This window comes from Physeter macrocephalus, chromosome 16 (assembly GCF_002837175.3).
Source record: "Physeter macrocephalus isolate SW-GA chromosome 16, ASM283717v5, whole genome shotgun sequence".
NCBI classification, from domain to species: domain Eukaryota; kingdom Metazoa; phylum Chordata; class Mammalia; order Artiodactyla; family Physeteridae; genus Physeter; species Physeter macrocephalus.
The window spans coordinates 101,971,339-101,993,553 of NC_041229.1; the positions used below are offsets into that span (position 1 = coordinate 101,971,339).

The 22,215-nt window shown below is 60.9% G+C and overlaps 1 protein-coding gene across 2 annotated transcripts in view; it reads right to left on the reverse strand.

Annotated features, from left to right (window-relative positions):
• Nucleotides 1–22,215, reverse strand: part of LOC102977586 (ADP-ribose glycohydrolase MACROD1) — a 117,194-nt gene that overhangs the window by 26,468 nt on the left and 68,511 nt on the right. The gene's annotated exons all lie outside the window — the stretch shown is intronic.

Below are 22,215 nucleotides of genomic sequence, written 5' to 3' on the forward strand. Positions count from 1 at the left end.
GGGCTTCCCTGGTGGCGCAGTGGTTGAGAGTCCGCCTGCCGATGCAGGGGACGCGGGTTCGTGCCCCGGTCCGGGAGGATCCCACGTGCCGCGGAGCGGCTGGGCCCGTGAGCCATGGCCGCTGAGCCTGCGTGTCCGGAGCCTGTGCTCCACAACAGCAGAGGCCACAACAGTGAGAGAGGCCCGTGTACCGCAAAAAAAAAAAAAAAGAACAAGCTGCTCCCGTACCCCAGGCCCATGACCCGGCTGACTCATCACCTTATCTCTGTCCTCTCTCCCCACCATCTATCCCTCAGCCACACTCCAGGTCCTCAAACTTGCCCCATTTCCTCCGGCCCCAGGGCCTTTGCATGGGCTGGTCCCCTGCCTGGAGAAGACCCTCACCATCTCCGGCCCTGAGAGCCGGCAGTGTCTGGAGCTGGTTACACCCTCCCGTGGGAGGGTGTAGCTCTGGCTACACCCTCCCACCGGCCATGAATCACTGCCTCCAGCATCCTCACTTCCCAGGTGAGCGTCTACTTTGCTACCCTACCCTCCAGCCCTGAGTGTCTCGTCCACAGTGCGTCCCCAGCACCCAGCACAGAGCCCAGTGCACAGCAGGCACCCACTAACAATACACTGAACAAACCTGACAGGTTACGATTGTGTCCAGTCACTCAGCCAGGCCGCGTGGGGTCCCCTGGCTCTGAAGGAGAGGCTCTCATCCACCAGGCTTCACAGAAGAGCCCACCCGGGGGGGTCCTAAGAGGCAGGATCTGGGGTGGGGGCCATGCAGGTGACAGGACTGGTTCAAGGGCAGTGACAGGAGGTGTTGTAGGAGCTGCCTAGGCTTCTCCCTGGCAGGGACTAACTCCTCCAGCCCGGGTGGGGGAGTGCCAAGGAGGGGGCGGTGGGCCGTGTGGGCCACCACAGAGGAGACTCGGTGACCCGAGGAAAGCGCTGAGCAGGTTACTGGGCCGGGGAGAAGCTGGGTGAGCGGGCACAGCAGTGACTTTGCAGCAGACAGCCCCTGTGGGTGTTTCCGGAGGCTGCGGCTGCCACATGGCCTCATCCTGGCCACCAACGCCTGAGAGGCTGCCGGCCAGGCTTGGGGTGGGGGGACTGCTCCCCCAAATCACCCAGCCCCTCTCCCTGGCCCCTTTCCTCCACCCTCCCCTGTAAGGCCAGATCTCAGCTTTCTATCATTTGACAAAGGCGCATCCAGCCCCTGTATGTGCCAGGCTCTGGGACACAGACCAGCAAGGCCCTGCTGGCACAGATCTCATCATCAGGCAGGGAGACAGTCCAGAAACAACCAGATAAACTTGAACAAGAATTACCATTAGCACCAGAGGTTGTAAAGTGGATAGAAGGGAGGAGAGAGTGGCAGGCAGGTGGGTAGGGGCTCACCTAGAAGGAGTGGAGGACCCGCTGAAAAGGAAGCTACTTGTGAGGAGCACAGGACAGGCAGGGGCTGGCATGTGCAAAGGCCCTGAGGCAGGAGCCCGCCTGGTGGGTTTGAAGCACAGCCAGGAGCCACTGTGGCTGACGCACAGTGAGTCGGGGAGAGAAACAGGAGAGAAGGTCAGAGGGCAAAGGGGGCAGGAGGGGGACCAGGGGGCTACTGCACTTTCCAGGTGATCCCTTCCCAGACCTCCTCCTTGGTTCTCCCTCAGTGTCTGTGTGTCCCTGAACAGCCCCTACCATTCCACTGCACCTGCCCCATTCCTGGCCTGCCTCTGCCTGGCCGAGCCCCCACTGCTCCCCTGTGCCCCGGAGTCCAGCACAGCGCCCGGCACCTATGAGGTGACGACTGACTGACGGCCCGTGCGATGGAATAGAATGGTGGCCCCAGCCCCATGGGGGTTTGGGGGAGTGGGCTTTGTTCCCATGAAGTCCTCACCGTTTTCTCCCCGAGTTCCCACAGGCCTGCAGTGGGTGTCCACATTACTTGAGGGCGAGCCGTTTAAAACAAGTTTTAGATTAGAAACGTCCCACAGATGGAATAAAATGTGAAACGTGCTGAATTTCTGAAGAGAAAACAAGAGACTTCAAAGGCATCTCAAACTGCAAGAGCAGTTGCCGTGTTTGACAAGCTCTGTCCCCCAGGCCAAGGTCACTGTCCTGTGAGGTGAGGCTGCCTGGTGGAAAGTGTGAGGCTTACTGGACATTCCCCAGGCTTGGGGGGCCCTCACAGGGGGCAAGGGGCTCACACTTATTGGCACCAGGCTATCGGACCTCTGCTGATCAGCTCAACGTGTGTGTACGTGTGTACACACACCCCTTCCCGCCCTGTTTACAGACGGGGAAACTGAGGCCCTGAGAGGCAGAGTGACTTGCCCAAGGCCACAGCCCTTATCGGAGGAGCCAACGTCCTCGTGCTTTGCAAGGTCTGGTCCTGTAACCCTCAGCTGTGACCTTGGGCCAGTTTTTTCCACTCCCTGGGGCCTGAGTTTCCTCATCTGTGGGGTGGGGAGGTCAGTTAAGTGAAGGCCTTTGGGGCATGGATGATAAAGTTTAAAATGCCTCTAAAACTGTTTTGGCGTCATAGAGCTTCGTGATGGCATTGGGTGCAGAAGCTGGGGTCCCCAGCCCTTCCCAGTCAGCCAGGGAGAAGGGTGACATCAGCCTGCTGACAGGCTGCATTAATAATAGTAACAACAATAATAATGACAGCAGCTTCTTCTCATCAAGGTTTGTTCACCAGCCTCCTAGGGAGAGCCATGGGGACCTCACTGGATGCACCGCTCCATTTTACAGATGGGGAGACTGAGGCTCAGATAAGTGCCTGGCCCGAGGCCACACAGTGAGGGTGGTGGAGATAGAATTTCAATCCCATTGATCTGACTCTGTAGCCTGGACCACTCAGCATCCTGCTCAGCCAGATTTGGCTTTTTTGCCTCCAGGACCGAGCTCCTCACTCCATCTTCTCTGAGCAGAGCCCTGAGATTCTCCAAATCTGTTGGGAGTTGTACCCAGCTGGGCTCCCTATTCCAGAGTCTCCCCCTCAGCCTCCTCCTTCCCACTGGCCCTGTGCCAGGCCCCCACTTCCTCTGCTCTCCTGAACCTCAGATGGGCCTCCCTCACTCCTGCCCCTTCAACCACGTCCATTCTGGCTCTGCAGTCCCCTCCCTGGCCTAACCCGGGTATCCCACCCCCATGCCTCTCCCTACAAAAGCTGCCCAGTCAGCCATTTAAGCTCAAAGCAGGTGACTTGGCTGCGGTTCCTGCTGGCCTAGGCCCCTCCTTTGTCCCCTCCTGCCTGGGTTCCTTGGGCTCTGCCCCTGGAGACCCAACCTCCCAGCTGGCGGTCCGCAAGCTGGACCCCAAACTCTTGGATCCCACCCTCCCTCAACACCCATTCTCCAAGCCCCCTGGACACCTTCCACATATTGGTATTTTGTTTTGCAAGAAATTCATGTTCATTGCCCCGAATTGGATAATATACATAAAAAGCAAAAGAAAAGTGAGTCACCCATTAGCTCATTGCACAGATTTGGCTAGCCCCCGTTCACATTTTCCTGGAGGAACTTTCAGACTTTAAACAAAAACAAAAAATAGTTAATAACACACTTATCGAGCAAATTCCTTGTGCCAGGCATTGGGCCAAGTATTTTCAGTGGATTCTTTCATTTTACCCTTCCCTCCCTGGAGAGCCTAATGAGAGGGTACTATTACTTTTCTCACTTTACAGATGAGGAAATAGAGGCTCAGAGAGGTTGCATGACTTGCTCAAGGGAGCCAGGCTTTGGATCGGGCAGTCTGATTTCTGAGGGAGTGCTGAGTCTGCAGTGCTTGGGACCCTGGCTGCTGCCTGGGCCTCCCCTCCCCCAGGAGCCAGGGGTCCCAGCGCTCAGCGTCCCACCATTAGCATAACCACAAACATCCCTGAAACCCAATTACCAAGAGATGACTTGGGCCCCAGCCAGCCGGGCAGGCACAGTCTCCAGCCGCGCAGGAACGAAGGGCTGGGGCCCAAGGGAGCCCTGGCGGGTGGAAGAGTGGACAACGAGGGGAATATGTTCTGGGGGAGGGGCCTGGAGAGGCTGCTTGTCCACTGCTCCAGGGGCGGTGTGGGTGTGTCCTGCAGGCAGCCTTGACCCCCTGCTCAGCTGGAGAGGACCCCTACCCCTAAGGAAGGGTCACAGGTTCTTCTACCCCCAGCTTGCTGGGTGATCCCAGGCAGCCCCTTGCCCTCTCTGAGCTTCAGTTTTCTTCCTGAAAGGAGAGAACCCGGGCTAATGGAGCAGGAAACAAATGACGGCCTGGGAGGAGGAAAGAGTGCAGGTTCTGCACAGCAGGGCAGGTCTGGGGCTGCATTTCTAACTTCCCCATGAGGTCCAACCACCGTCTCCTCCCACCTGGGCAGCTCCTCTGCTGACCCTCACCCTCCACTCTGTCCTCTTCAGCAACCGGGGCTCCTTTTCTATTGAACACACACACACACACACACACACACACACACACACACACACACACACACGGCCCCTTGACCCACCAACAGCCCAACAAATAAAATGTCATAGAAGAGCTGAAGCCCTCCCCTCCCCTCCCCTCCCCTCCCCCACAGAGGAACCCACCACCCTGAATCGGGCATGTATTTTCTTTAGAGTTTTACTATGTATACCCCTCAACAGGCTATTACCCAGGTATTCATGTTTTAATTTTTTTTTTTTTGGTATTTAATTAATTAATTAATTAATTTTTGACTGCGTTGGGTCTTCGTTGCTGCGCTTGGGCTTTCTCTAGTTGCGGTGAGCAGGGCTACTCTTCGTTGCGGTGTGCAGGCTTCTCATTGCGGTGGCTTCTCTTGTTGTGGAGCAGGGGCTCTAGGCGTGCAGGCTTCAGTAGCTGCGGCACGTGGGCTCAGTAGTTGTGGCTCGCAGGCTCTAGAGCGCAGGCTCAGTAGTTGTGGTGCACAGGCTTAGTTGCTCTGTGGCATGTGGGCTCTTCCCGGACCGGGGCACGAACCCGCGTTCCCTGCATCGGCAGGCGGACTCTCAACCACTGCGCCACCAGGGAAGCCGTTGGCTGCTACCCTTTGCGGTGAGGCTTGGGAGGCTTATCCCGGCAGGCCCAGGCTGCTCTGGTCGGTCTGCTTTCACCGCTATGTAATATTCCAGGCTGGGACTGTCCCACACTCTTCCACCCGTCCTCCCACTGACCACCAGTCAAGCGTGCCCAGTTTTGTCTCTTGCTAACCCAGCTGCAGTAGCATCTTGCACGCGGCCCGTGAACCCATGTGCTGGAATTTGTCTCCTATACGCCTGGCAGTGGGACTGCTGGTTGTGGTATATGCACATCTTTAACTCTACTAGTTATTGCCAAATTGTTCTCCAAAGTGGTTGTTCAGATGATCGTTTTAAAATATAAATTAAATCATGTCACTTCCCTGCCTAAAACTCTCAAATAGCTTCCTATTACACTTAGAATAAAATCCATACTCCCCTCCACAAATGCATGGCTGCACGCCACGCTCCATTCTCCCCAGTTTCCTGGACTTCTTTCTCTTCCTCGGATAGGTCTGGCTCTTTCATGCCCCAGGGCCTTTGCACATACTGCTCCCTCTGCCTGGAACACTCTTCTTCCATCTCTTTCCAGCTGTCTCCTGCTCATCCTTCAGGTCTTCAATGAAAATGTCACCTCCACTGAAAGTCCTCCCCTGAAGTGACTTCCACCCTCTTCCTCATCACCCTGTTTATTTCCTTCAGAGGCCACGTCATGGTCCTGTAGTGATATCGTCCTCTCATTTATTTGCTGGTTTATTACCAGCATGGCAACCTGTGGAAGAGGGCCTGGTCTGCTTTGGTCATTCCTGTGCTCCGGAGGCCAGCACGGCCGGCACTGAAGCTCTGCTCTCAGTGACATTCATTCATTCAACAGATGTGGATTAAGCCCCATCTGGTTGAAATGTCCAGAGGGGAGTGAGCCCGAGTTGAGGGCAGAGGGGTAGCCAGGCCCATGGGGCCCTGAGCCTTTTCCCATGGCTGTGGGGAGCTATGGCAGGTGCTAGAGTGAGGGAGTGGCAGGGTCAGGCTTGCACTTTAGAAGGCAGTTCCTCAGAGCTGAGGGGGAGCACGCTGAAGGGAGTGGACCTGGAGGTAGGGGCTGGGGGGATGGTGGTGGCCGAGGATGGGTTGATGGAGGGCCAGGAAGAGAGGCGATGCTAAACCCACAGGGACCAAATAGAGGACCATGGGAGACAGGATTGGATCGGGCATAGGACTGGCTTCCAAATGTGGCTCAATCCAGTCGATGGAAGGAGCATCTTGGTGTGAGGAAATGGCAGGGCTCTGGCCCCTTTGATGCCCCGCCCCCCATCTTCCACCACTGCAGGAAGCTGGGAGGGAGCTCTTCCAGTGATTTTGAGAGGGCGGCAGAAGTCCAGAGGTGCCTCCTTGGACCCCAGCGAGGCACACCTTGATCTAGTCCAGCCCCTCTGTGTATAGACAGGGAAACTGAGGCCCTAAAAGGAAAGGAACTAGAAGAAAACCACACAGCTGAATCCTCACGCTAGTTGTTGCTTTTGGAACATGAGGTGTGGTTCTGAGACCAAACAGACATTCCCTTCTTCCGATAAAGACAGGAAAGGGGCTTCCCTGGGGCGCAGGGGTTAAGAATCCACCTGCCAATGCAGGGGGCACGGGTTCGAGCCCTGGTCCGGGAAGATCCCACATGCCTGGAGCAACTAAGCCCGTGCGCCACAACTACTGAGCCTGCACTCTAGAGCCCGCGAGCCACACCTACTGAGCCCACGTGCCACAACTACTGAAGCCCACGCACCTAGAGCCCATGGTCTACAACAAGAGAAGCCACCGCAATGAGAAGCCCGCGCGCCACAATGAAGAGTAGCCCCCGCTCACCGCAACTAGAGAAAGACCGCGCACAGCAACAAAGACCCAATGCAGTAAAAAATAAAAAATAAATAAATTTATTAAAAAAAAAAAAAAAAGACAGAGGAAAGGCGGCCAGCCTTTGCTGTGCAGGGGATTTAAGTTAGACACCAGGAAGGACTTCCTTAGAAACTCCACCCACCAGACACAGCCTTGTCAGGCCCGCCTTCTCTGGGCAGCCCCTGGCTGACAGTCCTGCAGCTGGCCCCCTGGGACTCTCAGGACACGCGGCTGGGGAGGTGGCCCATTCAAGGTCACTCAGCTGGGAAGAGGCGGTTTCATCTGGGTCTAAAACTAGAGCTCCTTTGGCGGCAGGGCCAGGGGTGGTGCTGAGGAGTCCCAGTTCCTTCCTGTCCCAGGCCCTGCGGTCCGGGAGCCCAGGGTGTCCCCTGTCCTGAGGGCCTCAGGGCGGCCTTCTTGCCCCCTCCCAGGTTGTGTCCTGTGGGGACAAGATAGGACCCCAGTGTGGTTCCAGGCCCAGCTGCCTCAGGTCCCCCTGGGCTGGGCACCCCCGCTCCTAGTCCTGCCACCCTCCCAGCGGGAGCTCCACTCCTGGAGGGAGGAGGAGGGGGAGGCCGGGTGGCAGGCAGCCATTGGTATGCGAGGCCGTGCCTCCGCCCCTCCAAGCCCAGCCTTTTCTGCTCGGCTCTTTAAGGATCCCTCCTCGCAGAGGCAGCGTGGTGGTTGCTGGGCAACCCCATCCCCCCACCGTCACTGGAGCCCTCCCCCTCCTTCCCCAACCCTCATCTGTGGCTCCTCCCAGCACCAGTCTCAGAAGTGTCCTTAGCTCAGAACTTGCCAGGCCTGGCTGCACCTGTGCCAGGCAGGCGAGGGGCCTTGAGTGACCCCACCCAACCCCAGCCCTGGACCCCAGCTCTGCTCCACCAGGACTCAGGAGGGGGACCCCAGGCTCAGGACACCCCGTGTGCAGATTCCCATTGCTCCACCCCCATCTTCAGTGGCTTCAGCTGCCCTGAGGTGTTGGAGCCTGTTGGGGGGACAGAGAGGACCGAAGGGGAAGGGCCCAGGAACTGTCTGAGTCCCCGGGGAGGTGGCCTACACAGGGCATCGGGCCTCAAGAGCCCCTGGGTGGAGGTGGAGACCAAGGCAGTAAATTCGGACGGGTGCAGGGGTGGGAGAGAGGGGAGCTGAGGAGGAGGGTGGGGTTCTGAGCCCTGAGAAGAAGGTCTGCAGGGGCTCAGAGAGGCAGTGGTGGGGTGGAGGGGTTGTCAGGGGAAGCTGGGCTCCAGCAGAGACTTCTGAGCCTCCAACCTCAAAACCCCGAATTTTCCGCCCCACCATCCTCCACCCTGCCCCCACCTCCTACCTCCTCGGGCAATCAGGCAGACAGTGCTCTCTGGCTCCCCAACATCTTGGGGATGTTTTCCTCCTTCCAACTTCCTTCCCGATCAGGCTTGTACTTCTGGCCTCGCCTCTGACTCTCCTTCCCACAGCCCTCTGCCCACAAGCTGCTCCCCATCCGGCCCTCTGTACCTTGGCACAGGCTGGTCCCTCCACTTGGACTGTCCTTTTTTTTAAAAAAAATAATTAATTAATTTTTGGCCGCGTTGGGTCTTTGTCGCTGCACGTGGGTTTTCTCTAGTTGCGAAGAGCAGGGCCTACTCTTCGTTGCGGAGCACAGGCTCTAGGCGCGCAGGCTTCAGTAGTTGTGGCACGCAGGCTCAGTAGTTGTGGCTCAGGGGCTTAGTTGCTCCGCGGCATGTGGGATCTTCCTGGACCAGGGCCCGAACCCGTGTCCCCTGCATTGGCAGGCGGATTCTTAACCACTGCGCCACCAGGGAAGTCCCGGACTGTCCTTTAAGACACAATTCAGGTCTCCCTTCCTGAACTTGACTCGGGATGTGTGTGACAGGTGAATGATAGCCAGAGTCAAGAAATGCTTAAATCACCATCAGAAGCATTACTTCTGGGAATAATGGCCTAGAAGTGAGTGGGTGAGGGAGGGAAGGAGCAAGAGGCAGCCCCAGGTGCCTGGAGGAGATGGGGGATGGGGTGGTGGTGATGTCCTTTGTGGGGGGAAGAGGAGGTTCCCAAGGGAGAGGAGGGCCCATCAGAGACAAGCCTGGACAGCAGCCTCAATCCTGCCAGGGCAGGGGAGGGTGGGCTGGTGGGGAACCCTTGCCCCCGGGGTGGCATGGTCCTGCCTCTCCCCAGGCCTGGTTCTAACTCCCTCTGGCGTACTTCTCCCCACCCACCCAGGGGCCTGGAGTGGTATCTGTCCATTTTTATCTCCATCCTTCACCTCCCATCACCCCCAACTCATACAAACACACCAGGACCCTACCCTGCCATACTCCAGTAGCTGGAAGTGTGTCTGGCGCCCCTCTGAACCCCTGGAAGCATCATCTTGGGGCATTTTTAGGAATCACCATTGGCGTTGGGCAGCTCTGTCACCGTTGCCTGCAGGGCTGTTCCAGCCTGACACTCAGCAATGCCTGATTGTTCTCCCCAGGTGCCCGGCACTGCAGCAGGTGCTGGGGACACATGGGGAACCACAAGAGGCCCAGGATGTGCCCCCAAGGGACTCACAGTCTACTGGGAGAGACAGAAACTAACAAAACACACGACACTGCACACGGGCTCTATCGATTCTGAGTCTCACCACGACTTCATGTACAACTGAGGAAGAAAACGCACTACCAGCCACGCCCCGATTTCAGAGACGTGAAAGTTTGGTCTAGTAGATGAAAAATGGTGTCACACAAATCATGCATAATCACAGACTGAGCTAAGTGCTACCAAGGAGAAGCTGAGGGGTCAGAGAGAACAAGGTGAGCCAACTGGGAAAAATGGGTTCAGGGAGGCCTCTCAAAGGACAGGATGGTCAAGCCCTGGGCTGAGAGCTGAGTAGGAGCTGGCTTGGTCCGGAGAGGCGGGAGAGTGCAGGGAAGCGGGACCCCTGATTCAGCGCCCGGACGAGGCGGAGCGGGTGGGCTCCCGGCCTGGCCAGCGACTTCCCAGGCCAGCTGCCCCGGGCCACCATTCCCCACTGCTCCCAGCACCTGTCCCCGGGAGTTGCTGGCTTCGTCCTACCTAACTTTGTCCCTGCTGCGCCTGTTCCCTGGAGCACCCTCTCTGGGACTTCCGCCTGGGCTGGGGCCTTGCTGTCCCTGAAATTCTGCCCTGGGGCCCACCCCTGCCTCTCCTGTACCCTGATCCTGTGCTTATGGAGAGAAGCCCCAACCCTCTGTGCTGTGCAGGATGGAAAGGTTTGGTGCACAGTGGCAGAAGATAGAGAGTGCTGGTGTTAGGACTTGGACCAGAGAAGCTGCTGGGACTTTCTGGTGAGAACTGTTGTTCCCAGCCCGGTGCGCACAGCCAGCCTACCCACAGGCCACACGCCCACGATTCATGGAAACATATCAGGCTGCCCCTGGGCGCCACCAGGAGACCACAGTCTGGGATGGCCAGGTATTCAGTGACTGCAATTCTCTGGGTCCCCCCCAATCAGGTACCCCCAGATGCAGTGGACCCTGGGGATCTTGGAGGGCAGTGATCTTCAAGACCAAGAACCCACAGATGGGGCAGAAAGTCCATCAGGAGGCTCTCTGGATCCAGGTGAGGGGCTGGAGATCCATCCTCCCTGGAGATGATGTCCAGGCTGGGGCCTGTGGGGCAGGCTGAGTCTCGGACTCTTGGGCAGCTGGCTGAAGTCCAAGGTCATGACCTCTGAACAGCAGCTCTTGGCCTTTTCAGGGGTGCTGATCCCTGACCACTCCCTCAGGGGGCTTCCTTCCTGGATGCCCAGCACCGAGCCTGGGGCGAAGGGGTCCCTGGTGATGCCCACTGACCATCCAGTGCGGCAGGCCCTACCCCTCTCTTGGGTCAGGTGGTCCCTTCTGCTGCCCCCAGCCCAGAACAAGCCCAAGCAGGGCCAAGCGGGGCACAGCCTTGGCTGACAACAGTCTAATCATGGTGAGCTGTGTTGTCGCCGCGCTTCACAGTATACAAAGCACTTTTCCTCTTGGGGCCTCATCAGACTGTCACAGCAGCCTTAGGAGGTCTGTGATGGCCCCGTTAAGGTAAGGAACACGGAGGCTGCGATAGTGGCCGGGGTCAGCAGCGGGTAAGTGGTGAGGTGGTGAGCAGAATCCACATCCGAGGACTCCCAAGAAGGTGGGCAGATGGTGGGGAGGCCGGGGTGCTGCCGGCGGGGCCAGCGTGACCTTGGTTGCACAGCATAGGGCCCACTGCACCTGGATGCCAGACACTGCCTGGGTTACTGCCGCCCTGGGAGCTGGGGCTTGGCGAGCCCACGGCTGGAGCCACAGATTGTCCCTGCGTGACATGTGCTGCCTCGTGCTGAGATCATCTCTGTGACTGCCCGGCTCGAAGACTAGCTCAGTCTTCCTAGGCCAGGGCCCCACCAACCCATGCCCTCAGGGAGCCCCACAGCACACAGGGGCTCAGCAAGTGTTTGTTGAGTGAACGAGGGATCTTTCTGAATCTCATAGCCAATAGTGCCTCTGCCATACTTACCCTCCCTGGCACCCTACTGCTTCCAAGATAAAGGCCAGACGCTCCAGGCTTGTCCAAGGCCCTGTATACCTGGCCTGGCTGACATCAGTTACCTCATCTTCCACCACGGTCCCCGTTGACTCCTAACCCCCAGCTCCAACCAAGAATTCCAGATCTCCAAACCCCAGGCTCTTGCACATCACAGCCCCTGAGAACAAGCTGAAATGAGCTTCTAGTGTCTGCCAAGAACATCCCTCCCTACCTTCCAAGACCAGCTCAATAGCCACCTCCCCGGGAAGCCATCCTTGGATCTTGCAGTTGACTTGGCCCCTGTGTCCAGGGGTCACGTGGTAATGATGTCTGTTTCAGCAAGATCCTGCTAAGCCAAAGCTATTTAGGTGGCCATCCCCCGGCTGGATTTCCAGCTTTGCCAGGGCAGGGTACAGCAAGGCCTGATTCCCTCTGGTCTTTGGTACCCAAAAAGCACCTGGCACGGTGGACCTCCATATTCCCTGAACTGTGTGTAGCCACCAGTTACAGCAGCTCAATGGAATATCATGCAGCCATTAAAACCACTATGATGAAGAAGATATTTTGATATCTAAGTGCAACCTGTCAAACCGCTATATCCATGCCATCCACTCCACTCCGAGGCTGTGAGTGCCTGCTTTGTGCCAGCCCTGCGCTTGGCATGGGGGTGGCAGGGATGGAAAGGGGTCCCTCCTTCAAGGGACTCAGTTTAGAAGAGGAGGAACACACGCATAATTCCTGAGCAACATGCCAAGTGCCACGATGGAGGGAAGACGGAGCCCCACGGCCCCCATGTCCACCTGGGGGTCTGGGGAGGCGGGACGGAGACCATAGCTCTGTAAAAACTACAGCCGACAGTGCATGGACAAGCCTGGAAGGGAGCGGAGGAATGGAGGCTGTGGACGCCACAGGATGGTGGCGGTGTGGATGATTCTTCTTTCCTTTATTGTTGGTATAAATGCTCTTTGGACAATAAATAAAAGTTGGGAGGAAAAAATAGCTGTTTGGTGAATTGAGTATAAAGCGGGGGAAGGAAGCGAGGGAGATAAGGGGAGGAAATGGGAGGGGAGGGGTGAGGAGGGAGAGGCAAGAAGGGCCAAGGCAGGGGTGCTCACAGTGAGGAGAGGCTGCAGCCTCAGGCAAGGCCTCAGCCTGCTCCCAGGCTGGGGGCGAGAGGGCCGGGAGAGCACGGGAAGGGGTGGGGGGGGAGGGGCCAGTATCCCTTATGGTGACCTTCTCTCAGGGAGAAGTTGGGAGGGCATCCCAGGGGAGGGCTGGCCTGGCCAGGCGTTGAAGGACAGCGAAGCGTAGGGAGTGCTGGGCTCCGGGAAGGGTCTAACACGGGCCTGCAGTTGGGACAGTGGGTGGGAGGTGCTGGGATGGGTCTGGGGGGGAGGCGTCCCAACCAGATTGTGGGCATTCTGGGTGTGGACCGGCAAACAGTGGGGCCTAGGTGGAGGCCGTGGGGTTCTAGGTAGAGGCAAGGACTCGCTCAGAGCAGCCCTCCAGGGAAAGGGTTGCAGGGCCCGATGACTGAGCTCGGTAAGAAGGTCTGGCCAGGGCGAGGCCAGGCAGACAGAGAGCTCCTTAGTCCCCCAGAGAAGGCCAAGAGCATGGGGACTTTCCAGGCTCAGAGGAGGGAGGTCCGGTCCACCCGCACCCTCACCCCCGCACCAGACCCCACACAACAGGTGCAGACATCTCCTTAGTCCCCAGTGTGTGCCAGGCACGGCCCTAGCCACCTTTCTGTTCAAGGTCTCCTTCAACCCTCCGGTTAAGCCTTGCAGGTAGGTTGTTAATGCTCCCATTTTACAACAGGGGACACTGACATTTAGAGAGGTTAAGTAACTTGCTCAAGGTCAGGTCAGCTGGCGAAGGGAAAGGCGGGGCTGGGATCCGACCCGGGCACTGCCTGCTCAGGCAGCTTGGCGGAGCAAGGCGAGCGAGGCAGCCGAGGGGCTCCCCGTGGGGAAGGCGAGCCAGGCAGGGAGGAAGGGGTTACCTTGGCACGCAGAGTAGATGGTGGGTAACTGTTTGTGAATGAATGAATGGCCGGATGGTTGGGAGGATGAATGAATGAGTGCAGAGAGGAGGGGTGTAAGGGGAGGCGCACGTGAGGGAGAACGCTTTTCTCTCTCCCCGCCCCCGCGCTGGAGGCTGGCTCTGGGAGCCTCCCTCCTCAGCACCCCCCGCACTGAGGACCGACACCCCAACCTCCCCACCCTCCCCATCCATTTTAGCCGAGGGCAGGAGGAGGGGGACGCGGAGGCCGATTCTCCCAGGCTGGGCCCGAGTCCCCGCGCGGCGGCGCAGCCTCCCGCGCCCGGTCCCGCCGGCCAGTGCGCAGAGCGGCGCCCCCGCCCCCGTCACCTCCTCCCCGCCCGCTGCCTCCCGCCTCCTCCCCTCCCTCCCCGCTCCGCGCCTGCACGCACGGCCCCCGCCGCCGTCGCCGCCGCTGCCGCCGCGAGGGGAGAGGCGGCCGCACAGCCTGGTTCCCCGCGCCCTGCTCGCCGCCGCCGCTCGCGCAAGCCCTGCTGCTGGCCTTCGCCCCGCCGAGCTCACCCACCCGGGCACACGCACCCCGGCCGCCGGGCGCACCCCCGCGCACGCCCCCCGCGGCTCCGCCGGGCAGATGCGCCGCCGCGCGCCCCCAGCCCCGGGCCCGCCACCGCGCCCCGCCGCGCGCTGGGGGCTCCTCTCCCGGGCCCCCGTGGGCGCCCTCCGGCTCCAGTTCCCGCCCGCTCCTTGGAATAACCCCTGAGGCTCCAGCCGTCGCCGCAAAGTTTCCCGAGGAGACCCGCCTCCCTGGCCGTTGAGCAGGTAAGGGTGGATGCGCGGGGCGGGGGCCGGGGTCCGAGCGTGCGGGACGGGACGCCGGGGCCAGCGGGGCGGGGTGGGAGAGTGCAGGGAGGCGCCGCAGGATCCGGCTGCCCGGCTTTGCCCGGCCGCCGCGGGGACCGCGCAGCCTTTGGGATTTCGGGAGGGGGGCCCCCCAGTCGACAGCCGAATACCCATGGCGCTGGCTCCGCCGCGGGGAGGCGCGGGGTGCGCGGCCGGCGACTCCACTCTCCCCAGAAGGGGCTGGAAAGGGCGGGGGCTCGGCGGGAGCCCCGGCCCCAGACCTCGCTGCGCCCCCAGGGAGACGGCCCCGCCCGCGGAGGTCGCCTAGCTGGGCTGGACTGTTCCGGCTCCTGTCTCGTACCCGGCAACCGGAGGGCTTGGCGCACGCGAAGAGAGGCAGCCCGCCGGCCCGGGCGCCGCGCTCCCGTCCCCACCAGCCGCGTGAGTCACGGTTGGAGCGAGGTTTTATTTTTAAAACGACTTCAAGGGGGGCATAAGCAGCCTCCAACTTCCCTCCCTGTGCGCGCGGTAGACTGTCAGCCCTGTGCGGGGCAGGAGACCAGGGTGGTGCACCTGGCGGCTAGAACGGTGGGACCTCTGGGCTGGAGGCCGGGGGCAGCCGGTGCCCCCCCCAAAGCCAGGGGCCGGGCGCGTGCCCCTCCTCCCGGGGGACTGGAGGCCCAGGGACGGAAGGCTGGGGAGTGTTGTTGCCCAGCTGCAGGGAGCCTTGGCTGATCAGAGCTCTCCGAGGAGGAGAAAGTTGTGGAGCATAGACGTCAGGGAGCTGCCCCAGGCTTCCCGGCGGCCCGAGGGCTGTGAGGCTCTCTGGGGCGTGTGGTTTTAAGAGAACACAGCCCAGCTGGGCTGTGCGAGGCCCTTGTAGCCCAAGCCAGAGACCTGATGTGAATAAATAAAGCTTAGGCTGGGGGCAGAGGTGGGGGGCATCTGGGTCCTGCCCTGCCCCACCCTGGCCCCTGCATCCTCAGGGAGGACAGAGACCAGTCTCTCTTGTCTCCCTCCCCAGGTGGCTCAGGAGTTGGGGAGGAGGCTGCCTGTGTGGGGCTCAGAGCCCCACGGAACGCAGGATGCCCCTGGCAGAGGGATGTGGGCTGGGGCATGCCCCTCTCTGCTCAGCAGCCGTGGGGAAGCTGGCTACGCTCGAGGGCTCCAGGCTCGGGTTTCTGGAGTGAAAGCCAACTGCATCTCTTCCTGCCAGCCCCAGGAGGAGAGGCGCAAACATCACCTGTCAGCTGGTGCCGACTCCGTGGGCGACTGTTCAGGGCTTCCTCAGAGGTTTGAATGGAAATGGCCTGAGCTACCAGGGCCCATGCCCGGGAGCGAGTTCTGCCCAGCTGAGCAGGCAGAGAGGGGGCCCTGGTAAGTGTGAGGGACAGGAAGAGCCGAGGGGCTGTCACATCCTGGCTGAAGGGTCAGACATGGGCCAGTTTGAGAGCAGGAGATTGGAGGGCAGACAGAGTGTCTGTGTATGGAGGCGGGGGGTGGCCTCTGTGCACGTCCCTGGCCCCTTGACCTCACATAGACACAGGGCTGGACACTCTTCTGTAAAAAGCCTCCCCGGCATGAGTTTGAGCCAGGCGTGCCCCGGGGCTGCTGTAGCCTGTAGCATGTCCCCTGAGCCCCGGTCTGTGTGCCTTCGCTCTACCACTTACTGGTTGAAAGTCCCTGCCTCTCCTGAGCCTCAGTTCGCCTTGTTGAGTGTACTCACCTCCTGAGGCCGAGTTTGGCGGGGACAGGATGCATTATAAAATGGGGTGAGGTGGACAGATGCCCTGCTCCTGTTGAAGGGGTCCCCGAGGGCTGAGGGCACCCGGAGGGCTGGGGGGGTCAGATTCCCCCCAGCCAGGGGCCTCTTGGTAGACATCAGCCTGAGGGTGACCCTCAGCAGCAGTGCCCTTCTTGGTGTCCCCCCTCGTACCTCGTACCTCCTCTGAGGCCTCCCGTCGTCGTGAGCCCCTGGGAGGTCCACCCAGCTGGTCTCTAAGGAGACGGTGGGTGGGAGGGCTGCTGCCGCCCCATCGCATCACCTGCTGCCAGGGCTCTGCGGGGAGGGCTTTGGCCTGCAAGGCTCAGCTCTGCACAGACTGAGGCCTGGTGGCTGAGCCTGTGTCACCCACTGGGTGACCCCAGGCCTGCACCTCTGGGGACCCACTTCCTTGCCTGCACAGGGGGATATAACGGCTCTCCCACCCTGTGCGAATGGGCGGGCACCCTGAGTGCGGGTGCCGAGGGACCGCGAGGCAGGCCCGGAACCGGCTGACTGCCTGCAGAGGCCCAGTACAGGGGCAGTTGTCAGGAAGCGGCTGCCCTGGTGCAGGGGCGGATGAGGCCCCTGGGGCCCGCTGGGCACAGCGCCCTCGGCCCAGTCAGGTGGGACAGAGGCAGGGAGGCAGGGCTGGGCGGGGCAGGGGCAGATGGCTCAGGAGTGGCGGTGAGTGGGTGAAGGCCCTGCCCTGAGATGTAGATGGCCCCACTGTGTGTCCTCGGGGAACTGGGGACCTGCTGGCAGCCACCTCCCCGGCCAGCCAGGCTGCCCTGGGGTCAGGACTGAGAAGTGGCCTGATCTCAGAGATGGGGCCTGTCTGGGGCTGTGCGGGGGGTGGGGAATCTGGCTGGGCCAGCCCTTCTGCGCCAGGGTCCTAGGGACTTGCGGTTCCTGGGGAGGGTTCTCTGCCTGGCCTGCTGACCTCGAGCCAGTGACTGGATCTCATTGGGCCTCAATATCTTCATCTGTAAAGTGGGGTAATAGCAGTTCCCACCTTGGGGTACCCACTATGAGATGATGCATATGAAGCTTCTAGCAGAGTTTATGCCTAGCAATGCGTTGCCCCCTGGGGTCCCCCCACCCCTGGATCACGCTGGGCTGAGGGCTTTCAGCTTCTTCAGGCCTTGGAGTAGCAGGAAGGATGCCTCGGCACCCCGCCGCAGCCACCAAAGTCCATTCTGGGTGGGATCTCACGTGCCAGCTGGCTGGGGTGTCAGCTCCAGTGACAGTGGGAGTGTCCAGAGGCAACAGGGGTGAGGCTGAGGGGTTTTGCCTTGGATCCCTCATGGGATGGGGTGTGTGGGCTGTGTGGGCCGTGAGCGAATGGACCGGGAGGGGTGTGAGGCGTGTGGGCGTGGCTGGGGGTCTTAAATGCCAGCAGTGGGGGTGGGGGTGGCTGCCCCAGGGCGCTCAGCAGCCGGAGAGGCCGCAACAGCTCTGGAAGGGCGGGGCTGGCGCGGGCCTCGGGCCTGCTTGCTGCCCTGGATGTGTGCGCTTGGGGGGTCGCCTCCCCAGAACCTGGGTCGTTCTCCCCGAGACAAAGTTCAGGCCAGCTCCGGCTTGTACCACACATGAGGCAGCTGTATTCTTTCCTCTGCCACGAGGCAGTCCCCCCAGGACGGCCAGGGTGGGGGCATGGCTGGAGGAAAAGACAGGGGAATGGACAGGTTGACCCCAGGGCGCTCCTGTCATGCTCTACATCACGCCCCTCCCCCCGCCCCCGCCGGCCTGGCATCCCCTAGAAGCAGCTGGAGCGGAGAGGGGTCCATGGAGAGGGCCGTGTTTGTGCAGGCCTGTTTGCCTGAGCGGCGGGAGGATGTCTGTTTACCGCCGCCTGCGGCCCCCAGAGCTCAGCCGCTCCCTGGGGTCAGCGGCTCTGAGGATGATGTCAGCATTCGGGGGCCTCGACTCGCCTTGTGGAAGTTGTTTGCTGGATTCACTGCAGCCCTGGGTTTTGAAACTCCCACCCTGGCCTTGCTCGTGCTGCCTCCCACCCCGCAGAGCTGCGGGGGGGGGCGGGGGGGGCAGTGAGCGTGGGGGAGGGGAGGTCGGCCACAGGCATCGCTGTGGGGATGGGGGGTTGGCTCACGAGGTGTCCTGCTGGGCACCCCTGGCTCCCTGGCTCTTCTGTCTTTCCCTCCCTCCCTCCTTTCCTGCCCATTCATTCACACATTCATTCATTCGTGTCGAGCACTGGTTGTGGGCCAGGTGCGGTGCGGGCTCTGGGGGAAAGAGAAAACAAGAGCAGCTGTTAGGTCTTGCTTGCGGGCAGCTACAGTTGGGAGTGGGGGTCAGACTGCAATCAGATCCTTTCCCTCCCACCTCGGAGGAGCCTTGGGCTCTGAAGTCAGGAAGGCAGCCCTCTGAGGTGGGGTGACCGGGGAGCCTGCTGGGGCCCGGGATCAGGGAACGGGGTGCTCGAGCCAAGGACGTGAAGGTAGAGCAGGAGTCGGTGAGGAGAAGGGACAGGAATAGGAGCCGGAGGACAGAACCAACAGAAGGGGCTGCGTGTGGACCCCTTGGCAGGTGTGAGGAGTGCTGCGGGGTCGGGGAGGCGTCTGGACGGCGGGTTTGTTCAGAGCCTGTGGTCTGTCTCCCTGGGTCTCTGCCGGCCTGTCCACCTCCATCTCTCGGGACTGCCAGGCCTGCCTCAACGACCGGCTGCCTAGGCCTCCTGGGTGGGCCCCTGGAAGGGTGGGCTTCCTGGGCTCAGGGTGGCCCCCTGTTCCTGAGAGCTGTGTGTCCGCCTGCGTGGGCAGCCTGACCCAGCCTCTGATGGGCCAGGAGGGAGAACATTTAGGCTGGTTTGTGATGGGGGCAGTGGCCCCGGTGTAGACGGAGGGCTGCTGGTGATGAAGGGTGTTCCTTAGACAACCGCCCCGCACCCCACCGGCTTTGAGTGTCCCTCAGACAGGGGCTGGGGAAGAAGGCAGTGAAGGCCGGGTCTCCCGGAGGCACCGGGACCCAGCTGTATGGGGCTCAGCTAACCACTAGGGGACACTGCCTCCCAGGCAGAGCGCGGGACCCCGGCTTCCGGAGGGCGGCTGGGCCCGGGTGCCGCAGGCTCTGCTCACAGGGTGGGGGTGGGGGTGGGCCTCGCTGTCAGGGAGGCAGCGGCTGGGGCCTTTGGGGAATGGCTCTGTACTTAATTAAAACTGGGCTTAAAACCGGGGTGGCCGAGGCGCTGGTCCGGGCCGCTCCCGAGAAGCAGCTCTGTGACAGCACGTTTTTTGCTCCCCATTCTCTCCCTCTGCCTGAATTAATCGTTGGCACCAGATTACAACAGATTTAGCAAACTGTTAAAAAAAAAAATAGAGAGAGCGCGTGCGAGCGAGGAAGAGAGAAAAGAAAGGGGGATTCACTTCGGAGGAGAGGACAACGGCGTTTATCTACGGAAGCAAATTGCTCTTGTCGCCCTGGTGCCCCTCCAGCCTCCACCGTGACGATGCCTGCCTGGGAAGTGCCGCGGGAACATGTCCTCTCAAACGCCGCTGGGCGCTGGTGCCAGGATGGGCTTTCCCTGGGGGCGGGCTGCCAAGGGCTGCCTGGTGGAGCAGAGGGGAGAGCCGAGTTTTCAGGGGGCCATGGGGGGCGTCCAGGGCTGCTCTTGGGGGGAGTGCCCGGCTGGCTGGTCCTGAGTGGTGGGGGGCCGGGGACAAGGGGTCAGAGGGCCTGTGCGGCAGGGACGGCTGGCGGCTGGGGTTGTGTCTGTCTTGCGTACTGGTGCATCCCCAGGTCCTGGTAGGGGGCCCGGCACATGGTAGGGGCTCAGTGTGGTGCAGGGTGGATGAACGGATGAGTGAAAGATGAAGCCACGGCTGAACCGCCTCAGGAGCTGGTGTGGGGGGCAGTGGAGGGTCCAACGTGCCAGCTGGGCCTCCTGGGGATGAAATCCGCTGGACTGAGCTGCGCTTCAAGGGACATGCCCCCCTGGGTCCTGGATCAAACTCGGACGAGGGTCCCTGCAGGCCCTGCCCAGGAGCTGCCCGCTGGCTTTCCCGGGATGACCTTGATTTAAAACATGCTCCTCTGTGGTCAGACCTGAGGGGCCTGGTTCAGGCTCAGGGAATCTGGCTGCCAGCAGGCCCACTGGGCTCCTCGACTGGGCTGGGCTGCCCCTGCCCTGAGTAAGGGGCTTAGGCTCAGAGCCCGGGGGGAGCTCACTATCTCCCTCAGAGAAGCTGCCCAGGATGGGCCAGGCCTGGAGCCCGCCACAGATGAGTTATGCACACTCCCAGTCGTGGCAGAGCCAGGTCAGGACGGGAGACAGGTGTGCACCGTGCTCACACCTCCCGCATGCCCACACACACTCACACTCCTGCACACAGAGGCTCACACCCGTCCCCCTGAACCTGCCTTCCCTGAGCCGGGCTCTGGTGAATGACCCCACAGCCCGTCTGACCCCCAGGGCCCCGCTGCTAAGAAGAGCCTTGAGTGGCTGCCACCCACCCAGCCCAGGGCCTCTTCCTGTGCAGCCCCTGCCCATCCCGACCCCGCAGACAGGGCCGTCTGTCGCCCATGTGCTTTCCCTGGGCCGCTCTCTGGGGAAGGGGTGGATGCAAAGGAGTGAGAAGCTGGGGTGAGAGCCCCCTCCCCAAGCCCTGCTCCAGCTGCGGAGGCCTGGAGATTGTCAGCCTTGCCCAGGCTCTGGAGTCTGGTGGACCTGAGTTCCTATCCTTCCTCTGTTACTTATCAGCTGGTGGCCCTGGATGCCTCACTTTCCCTCTGCGTGCCTCAATCTCCACACCTGTGAAAGGGACCGACAGAGTGCACTTCCCAGGGTCACTGTGAAGATTCAATGTGACGGTGTCCACAGAAGGGCTCTGCAGGAGCCAGCAGTTACTGCACTTCAGCAAAGAGGCCAGGTCCTGCCAGACGCAGGGCTGGGATGCTGGCCCTGCTTGGGGTTCTGAGGAGCTCAGGGCCTGGGAAGGGCTGCACACACTGGCCTCTTGTCCTTCCTTGCCGGCAGGCTCACGGGGCATCTGCTGAGCTCCTCGTGGGGCAGAGGTCGGTGTCTGAGGTCTGTGGCCCAGGTGGGTAGCAGGTGGACAGATGGGGAGGGGAAGGGACCCTATACCACTCAGCTGTGATGAGGAGCGTGTTGGAATGTGGGTAACTCTGGGGAAACTGGGGAGAACTGAGCCCTTGAGGTCTCTGGGAAGCAGTAGGGTTGGGGGGTGGGAGGACTGGAGGGGTTAGGGGCCAAGGAAGAAAAGGGAGAGTGTGGGGCTCAAATGTCACCTTCTGCCCAGGGTGAGTCCCCTGGTATGGGGTCAGGCGGGTCTCCCTTGGGTATTTACTTACTGGGCACCTCCTGTGTGCCAGGCCTCGGGGTGGAAGCCAGGCACAGGGACCAGTGACTAGATCCCTCCCATGAGGGCAGCAGAGAGGCCATTACCGCTGCCTTTATTGACTGTCTACTGTCTACGCGGCGAAGCACCATGCTAGGGACTCTTCCCATGCAGGACTCCTTGAGGCTTCAGAACAACCCATTTTACAGAAGAGAAAACTGAGGCACAGACAGGTTAAAGTGACCGGACTAAGGTTGCACAGCCAGGACAGGGCATCTTACCCCTTAACCCCCAACACATAAGGAAATGGTGGTCATTGTCCTAGAGGTAGTAGCTGACAGATTGCACTTGCTACGCACCCGGCGGTATTAACTGAATTTATCCCCCGCAACAAGCCTCTGAGGTAGACTCTGTTATTATCCTGATTTTACCCCAGGAAACAGACACAGCTGAAGTGACTTGCCCAAGGTCACACCAAGGAAGGGCAGCCATCGAGGCACCCTTGGTCCTTACAATGCTCTTGAAGACGGGAAACCCAAGCACAGAGGTTCATCTCTCAAGCTTCCCCCTTCCCCTGGCCCCTCCCCTGCTGTCTCCTCCCATCTCAGAGCCTCGAGCCTCCTGGAGGGCCTCCCACTCAGCCCGCCCTCCCTGAGGCCCCACTGTGTGCAGGCGAGGTGCTGCCCTTTAACCCGCATGGGGTGGGAGGATGAGGGGAGGGCTCTGGCAGGAGTCTGGAGGGAGAGCCTTGCCGGGCTGCCGGGCTGCAGGGTCGGGCTGCTAGCTGGCGGTGGGCAGGCTGGGTGGCGGCACGTGCTTCCCCTTCCTCCGGCTGCTCTACAGCCAGACGCTGCCGGAGACGTCAGCAGGCGGCCCGCGGGGCCCGGAGGAGCCGGCGGCGCGGGGTCGCAGGCGG